Consider the following 8,867-nt stretch of genomic DNA (forward strand, 5'->3'; position numbering starts at 1 on the left):
TCGATCCTGCGCTTCTATATGACAGGAGGAAGTCTTTAGGACGGCATCGCTGACGAAAATTACGAATCCTACTATGGAGAACGCTTAGCTCATGAATTTGTAAATAGCTGGCACAGGCGTTGCTTGGTAACCTTTCCGGAGCATCCAGTCACGCAACGTAATTAATATTCATGAACCCACAGCCTTCGCCCTAGTAGGATTCGTTCCTTCGCGAACTGACTAGCGCACTCTTACCCGGAGTGTTCTTTTCAGCCAATCAGAAAGCCGAGCGTCACGGCATATAATTAACATTCATGAGGCAAGCCTTCGCTATAGTAGTCCGAGCAGGGATCGCGGGATTCGTCTGTAAATATGTGTTCAATTACAAGCATCAGGAAGCGCTGTTGATTTTATTTTAACAATACCCTGGATAATCAATGAAACTAAATGTTTGTCTTCCTGAAACTGTTTCCGAAGGCTGTAATTATTTACTGCACCCAGCGCACCCATACAAAATGAATCAATACGAATTACTCTTCATGTACAGGAGACTATTAAGGTATTCTATATATTATTAAGGTAACTTTTAACTATTAAGGTAACTATTCAATTGCAAGAAATAAATTTAGTTACATTTAGAAGCAATCTCTTTGTGGAAGGTTGTATTTGATCCATTATTAAAATACAGAGAGCATATATTTTCATTATAACAATATATCATAAATATAACATATATATAAATATACATATATGTAACACACACACACACACACACACACACAAACACACTATATATATATATATATATATTCTTCTTTAATTGAAAAAAAACCCCGTCTAATTTATAAATATATAAACATATTTTTAAATACAAACAAAACGCATAGGCCTATATATATATACACACACACACACACTACCGGTCAAAAGTTTGGGATGAGAACGATTTATAATGTTTTTTACAGGAGTCTCTTATGCTCATCAAGGCTGCATTTATTTGATCAAAAATACAGGAAAAAATTTAATATTGTGAAATATTATTATGATGTAAAATGACGTTTTTCTATTTTAATATACATTAAAATCTAATTTATTCCTGTGATGCAAAGCTGAATTTTCAGCATCATTACTGCAGTCTTCAGTGTCACATGATCCATCAGAAATCATTCTAATTTGCTGATTTATTATCAGTGCTGGAAACTGTTGTGCTGCTTAATATTTTTTTGGAACCTGTGATACTTTTTTCAGGATTCTTTGATGAATAAAAAGTAAAAAAAAGAAGAGCATTTATTTGAAATAGAAATCTTTTCTAACAATATACACTACAGTTCAAAGGTTTAGGGTCAGTAAATTTGTATTCTTTCTTTTTTTGAAAGAAATTAAAACTTTTATTCAGCAAGGATGTGTTAAAAAATTATATTTTAAAGGATATTAAAATAGAAACCATTATTTTATATTGTAATAACATTTTGCAAGATTACTGTTTTTTTTCTGTATTTTTGATCAAATAAATGCAGCCTTGATGAGCAGAAGAGACTTTTTAAAAAACATTACAAGTCTTACTAATCCCAAACTTTTGACCGGTAGCCCTAAATGAATCACTATAATATATAATGTTATTTATATATTATATATAGTTATGTATGTATACATTTATATGTATGTGGTTATATAAAAAATGTGTTTGGTGTTTTAACATGGTGTTTTAAAGATGCAGAAACCATAACACTGACTTGAAAAACCTAAAATAGAACACTAAAAACTTCTAAATTGATCTCATAGAAACCATGTTAAGAACTCACAAACCCTATACAGCCAAATTATTCTAATAGAAGAGCTCCGAAACACCCCACACCCCAAATTATTCTAATAGAAGAGCTCCGAAACCCCCCCCCCCCGAAAAATCTTTTTTGATACGATTTAAAAGGACATTTAACAAAGCTTTATTGTTTGTTTGTTTTTTCTTCCAGTACATGCAGTATAAGCCTCAGCACTGACAAGGCATGGCTTTATTCTGAGAGCTATCGGGATGATGGAAAGCTGCTCTCAGCTGGCCAACCGGGACACCACAACATGCTTACACCCCAAGGCATCAACACGATCCACAAACTGACCCCTAACAAGATCCCCTGGCGCTCTGTGCTCAGTAATGCTTCTCAGGGGACTTTGGGTTCCAGCAAAAAAAAAAAGTTGCTTTGAGTGTTATTATTCTGCTTGCCAATGAGAATAAGAGGTCTAAGAAAGCTTAGCATTAATTCCAAAGCAGTTTCTGAAAACCTGAACCTATGAAATCAGTTTATGAGAAATCAAAACTGAGTCCTTTGTGGTTTTGCATTGGAAATTCTTGTCTCCCTCTGATAATGGGACAAACACATTACAAAATGAATGTGTTTACTGCCCTGTGCTACTTAATGCAGGCCTGTTGCCTTCAGTGACCTTCTGGACCTGTATTTTGAAGCGTATTTGTTTTTAAGACACTTTCAAAGGACCAACGTGCACTCACAGATAACCTATTTATTTGTATTGTCAGACGGCATTATCTGACTTGTGATGTCATTTATTGTAGACCATGAATGACAAATTGACTGTAGATGTGTACAGCATATTAACTATAAAAAAGAGATTGAATGCAATTATGTCACCATTCGTTTAACAGGAATCATGCCATACAATTACAAAGAGCACAACAACAGGGTGCTGGTGACAGCTTCACAAGCCATTCTTATGAGAACCAACCAAAGCACGCAGATAAACAAGTAAATTCGTCAGAAGAACCAGGCGGGGTTTGGAATTAAGTTCAGTCACATGAAGTTCAGTAAGTCCACATCAGCTGATAGAAGGTGAGAGTTTGTTGAACTGCTCTAAATGAATGGAATGTAAAGGTCACTGACTAATTTCAACAAGACCCATCTAGATTACGAAATGTAAAATGCAAAAGTTAAACATCACTGTCAATGCATTCCCAGTAGAAGAGAATATAAATGAATAGAATAGAATCTTAATTATATGCCTGGGGCCAGCGGGAATTATTGGACTGTATGAGTGGCAGTGACAAAGTATAATTATACTTATAATTATAGATTATCCAGAGACCAGAAACAGTACACAATACACAATATCAAAACAATAAAACAAATAAATGCTGATTAAAAATGTGATCTGGCTGATCTGGGTATATGGAACCAAAAAAAAAAGTTTGATTTAATTAAAGTTTTAATACACATACACTACACTGTTCAAAAGTCATGCTCACCATGGTTGCATTTATTTGATCAAAAATACAGTAAAACAATAACATTCTGAATATATTATTATTATTATTTTCTTTTTGAATATATTTTAAAATGTAATTTAGTCCTGCGATGCAAAGCTGAATTTTCAGCATCATTACTCCAGTCTTCACTGTCACATGATTCTTCAGAAATCATTCTAATATGCTGATTTGATGCTGAAGAAACATTTCTGATTATTATCAGTGTTGAACGCAATTGTATTGCTTAATATGTTTATGGAAACTGCAATAAATTTTTCCTGAAACTCTTTGAAGAATAACTCAACTTTCTAAGAACTTTCAGCCATAGAAAATTTAAAAGAACAGCTTTATTAATGTTGTTATTATTATTGTTATTATTATTTATTTTGTAACAATGTAAATGTTTTTTTTATTGTCACTTATGACAATTTAATGCATGCTTGCTAAATAAAAGTATTCATTTATAAAAAAAAAAAAAAATCGTGCTAACCCCAATTTTTTACTCTGTAGTTCAAGTTATTTTATTTCACACATGGATTGATGATCCATACAGATCTTTGTTGTTTATTTATCAGTTTATAACATATTCTTGTTTTATGTGTTTGGCCACAAACCATTTGGCAGAAATATACTATCATTTGGCACAAAAACAATATTTTTGAAAATCAAATTGAACTATTTTCAGAACACCATTTTTAGATGCGTAACATTTTTTATCACACCATATCTTGTTGTTTTCACACTCATAGCATCCCCTAACACAAACCGGATGGTTATATCAGCTGATGCTTTCAGTTTTGGATTCAACTATTTTGTTAGTTTGAGACTAAAGTAACAGCAACTTCTCTACATCTGAAACTGTGCTCGCAATCCAAAACTTTACGCAGTAGTCAGGGTTCATAACTCCTGAATTTTTTACTCACTAGGTCTGAGATAAGAACTGCCAGTGTTAGTCAAGCGATAACCCTGTGCATCTAAATCTAAAAACAAGCAAAGTGTTGAAGTGTTTTCACTCCTTGCTGAGGTAGAGATGAGCCAACAAAACAAATCTATCCATAGCAACAGCATTATGACAACCACTCTCCCCTGGCAACTCTCCGGATATCTCTGCCAGATCGGTCCGCTGTGCCTTGTTTTTGTTTCCCTCAGGAATGTTCACTTGGATTTGGACAATCCATTATTAAAGTGTATAACTGTATATTAAAGCAGCTAAACAGTGTAAATAGTCTCTTAAAGGGATAGTTCACCCCAAAATAAAAATTCTGTCATCATTTACTCAACCTCCACTTGTTCCAAACCCATATGAGTTTCTTTCTTCTGTTGGCTACAAAAGACGATATTTTGAAGAATGCTGAAAACCAAATAGTTGACGGTAGCCATTAACTTCCATATTATGGAAATCAGTGGCTATACCGACAACTGTTTGGTTACCAGCATTATTCAGAATATCTTCTTTTGTAGCCAACAGATGAAAGAAACTCATACAGGTTTGGAACAACACGAGGGTGAGTAAATGACAACAACATTTTCATTTTTGGGTGAACGATCCCTTAAAATTATATCATGGCACTAGAAGTATGTAATTGGGAACAGAACTACAAAAACAGTAAGCCTTGGATGCACTGTGGGGAACAAAAAAAGTTAGCCAAATGTTTAAATAGTATGATTATGTAAAGGGATTTCTCTATTTTAGAACAGGGTGAACACAGCTCACATTTGACATGACATTTGGTGCAAGGTCCAATGCCACAAATTGCATAACCCCACACATTTCAAATGAATGAAAAACAGAAAGAATTGATTTTAACAGATCACATCTGTTTATTCTGGGTTGTAGTTCACACATCAACTTACGATCAAACGAGAGACAGAAAATTACAGTGTCATTTGAATTTCGTAAAAATTAAAAATACAGCTGTTTATGTTAAAACTTTCATAACTGCAAACCTCATATATTAACCATCTGAGATACTATTAAGTTTTTATTAATATTTGAATTAGGTTGTATATTTTCTTAAAGTTTTAGTCAATTTGTTGTGTGTTTTTGTCATTTTTTTAGTTTTAAATATGTCTATACAGTTTAAATATGTTGTTTTAAATTCATTTTAATTCAGGTTTTAGTTGCCTCTGCAACTAGCTGAAATAAAATAAGTGTAAGTTTTTTATATATTTTATGTTTATTTCAGTTAATTTATTTAATTTAATTTCAGTTAATTTATTTCAACTAATGTTTTTTTATGGGTTTAGTTTTAGTTAATTTATAGTTTAGTTAAGGTTTATGGTTTTAACTAGTTTTAATTAACTCCTGAGCGGAGGAAGCTTAGCACATACAGTATTTAATGTTTTATTTAATGCATTATATTTGCCATTACTTCAGTTCTACGAGTTACATGGTGATTATTCTGAATAAATAATAGTCTCTGATGTATAATAAACAACCACTGGCCTTCCTGACATGCCCTGCTTTCAGCTTTATTGACATGTCTTACTGGAAACATTAACAGTTTGGTTTGCTTACCTGACAACAAAGCGAGTCACTGCCCATATTTCTGCTGGTATTATCTGATCGTGGGGAACTCTGTCTTACTACAGGTGTCCAGAAACATACCTCCTGACCTTGCTTACCTTGAAACACCACATGAAAAAAAAAAAAGAAGAGTTTCACCATTTGGAATAATCACAGTGGGAGGGCTGGAATACTGACCATCAAAATAATCACAATCAAAATAAGACGTTCTAAGGTGTTTTTTGTAATGTGAGAACTTCGTCAGGTTCGGTCCTGATTGCTGAATTAACATGTTCTTGTTCCTGTTGACTGTAGTTTGAAGAAGTGTCAGGTTTAATTTTACATTTAGGCAATTTGAGGATACACATGGTCACCTTGCTTGTGGTCATCAAGTTCAGTCTAAGAACAATGTTAGTGTGAATAAAACCCTCGGTCATTACCCAGCCGACAAAGAACATGCAAGGATCTACATCAGTGTGTAGGCTACGCAAATATAAATGTCCTTAAACTCCAAATATATCAGCAAGACAAAGGTACGACATTCTCACTAGGTTAATGTGTGTTTAATATATACACATATATATATGTGTGTTTGTGTGTGTGTGTGTGCTTGTTTGTGAAAAAAAAAAAGCCAGGTGGTTGTTTAGTGGTCATTTTAAGCATGATACTATGTGGTTGCTAGGGTGTTCTGAGTGGTTGCTACAGTATGTGATAGTTTGGGTCTCTCCTTCAATGTAATTTAATGGAATTTTTCCCCCCATTTTACCATCTGCCAGGCTTAAATGATACGTCCAATGGTTTAGAAAAGTAATAGCACACGTCAAGCATCCGTGCAATTTGAAGCATCTTACTTCATGAGGTGCAGAGTTTAATACAAACTTCAAATGCGTAACCCTATAGCAAGCACCACTATGATTATACTATATTCCATTTTCAAACACAAACTTTCATATCTCCAGATTTAAAGATTATCCCAGGTGGTTAAGACACACAAATTTAGCCCTGCATCATGATTATGACAAACACCTCCTAGCTAGATAAAGACATTCGCTTGAATTTTTCTTCCTGCTACTCTTTCCACCCCCAAACTCAGCAAGAGTTACATATCTGATTCAAGCTCGCAAATCCCATTACGTGACTTTACTGAGCTTCAGCGTGTAGCAGCATGCGTTCTATTTGTTTCAATATGAGGAATGAAAATTGTGTTATATCACACTGCTCGATTTGTTATTAAATATAACAGAACATAATTTCAAACCCTGCTTGTTGCAATCATGTTCTCTGAAATAGCAGAAAATGGTATAATTTGTTCCCCATTCGGAGTCTTAAGCGAGCTAGTTTAACGCAGAGTGTAAGCATTTTCCACTTTAGACAGACTTTGCTCAATTTTACCCCATTATTCTTGCACCTAAACATCATTAAAGCTCTGCTTTAATACATTCAGAGCCGTGCTGCAGATAGCTTAACACAACTAATGTGGAAAATTCTCCACTGAGGCGCAAAAGTCGCCCCTGATGGTCACCCGGTGGTCCTGAGCTTGCCGAGGTCACGTGATCAGAATACTGACCAGGTTGATGAAGCTGCAGGAGGCACCTCGCACAGGAAGGATTGGTTACAGAGTAGCCTGACCGCATGCATCACATTTTAAAAAGGTACTTCAGCCCCAGAACATTTCACCTTGTGTGCCCTCAGGGTGCCTTCATGTCCAAAATAGGAAGTCATTCACAAATGAATGTACAGATTTGTTTCTTCTAGAAAAACTACAGACAAAAAAAGCATGTGCCTGTTAAAGAATAATGCAGGTTTGCTTATAAAATCTAATGCAATGCACAATTCCGGATGTTCCTGTTATTCCTTGACCTTCTAGAGATTATGTCATAACTTTAACCAATCAGGACATATAAAGCCAAACTAACTGGGTATTTGTAGTAGGCTAAGTACGACAAGACTATTCAGTGACTTTAAGCATACATAAACTGATTAACAGTGTCACCAAGTGGTAAACGGTATAAGTGCAGCCTTACCAACCAGTCACTAGCGTTGACAGTCTGATTCACTTGAGTGAATCGCTCCGGACGGTTCGTTACAATGAACTGATTCAAATTCATTGATTCTTTCCATCGCTCAATGTGTTCCCTACCTTCTAAAATAAAAACAAAAAGCACACACACAACAAACATATAATAGTCTTAGCTAGTTTTCCAGCACGGTAGGGCTGGTCTCTTGGCTTTTAGAGGGGGTTTAGGCACTTTTCAACTAGCCAGGCCGGAAATACAGCTAGTTGCCTAAACCAGATAAACACCTGCTGGTCAAGCTGATTTGAAACGGGATCAAACAGGTTTATGTGTTCTTGAATCTCTACGTCTCTCGTGTTTTGTGTCAGATAAATATTCTTTCTCTTAAAAAAATTGGTTCGACCAAATCATTAAAGAATCGGCTCAAATGAATGATTCGCGAATCGGACAGCGCCGCAGCCACCCAATTTGGACTCGCTTCATTACAGCACAGGATGAAACGAAGGGAATGGATGGACAAATACAAATTTCAAACTATATCTATAACTGTTATTGTTATTTGTTCATGATATTTAAGATTTTTTTTTTCTGTTACACCTAGCATTTTAGCATGCAAGTTAAACATTTTTTATGCATGTTTGTACTGTATTGATTTTTATCATCTCATTTATCATCCACAGATAATTATGAAATCTGTACCAAAATTATACCTGTTTAAACTAACAACCAAGACTGCTTTACTACCAGTGTTGGGCAGTAACTAGTTACTGTAATATTATTACTTTTTGCAGTAACTAGTAGTGTAACTAATTAGGCTACTATTAAGATTTCAGTAATAATATTACAGTTACCATCCATAAAACAGCTAGTTACTTAGTTACTTTTGATGCCTGAACCCCTACTGATTTGAAATCCAACAATCCAATAATTCTTAGATTTATTTTCATAATTTTCACGACTCGCACAGGCACATGAAGTCGCCAGTACATCAGGAAAGCTTGAAATATGGAAAAGCTTACATTCAGGGGATGGAAATATTGCCATTACACTGATTTTGTCAGGAGAAAAGGGTGATATTAGCACAGATGTGTAAGTTGTGGCATTACTTTACTCT

Source organism: Sinocyclocheilus anshuiensis, unplaced genomic scaffold (assembly GCF_001515605.1).
Source record: "Sinocyclocheilus anshuiensis isolate Anshui unplaced genomic scaffold, SAMN03320099.WGS_v1.1 scaffold313, whole genome shotgun sequence".
In the NCBI taxonomy this organism is placed as follows: Eukaryota; Metazoa; Chordata; class Actinopteri; order Cypriniformes; family Cyprinidae; genus Sinocyclocheilus; species Sinocyclocheilus anshuiensis.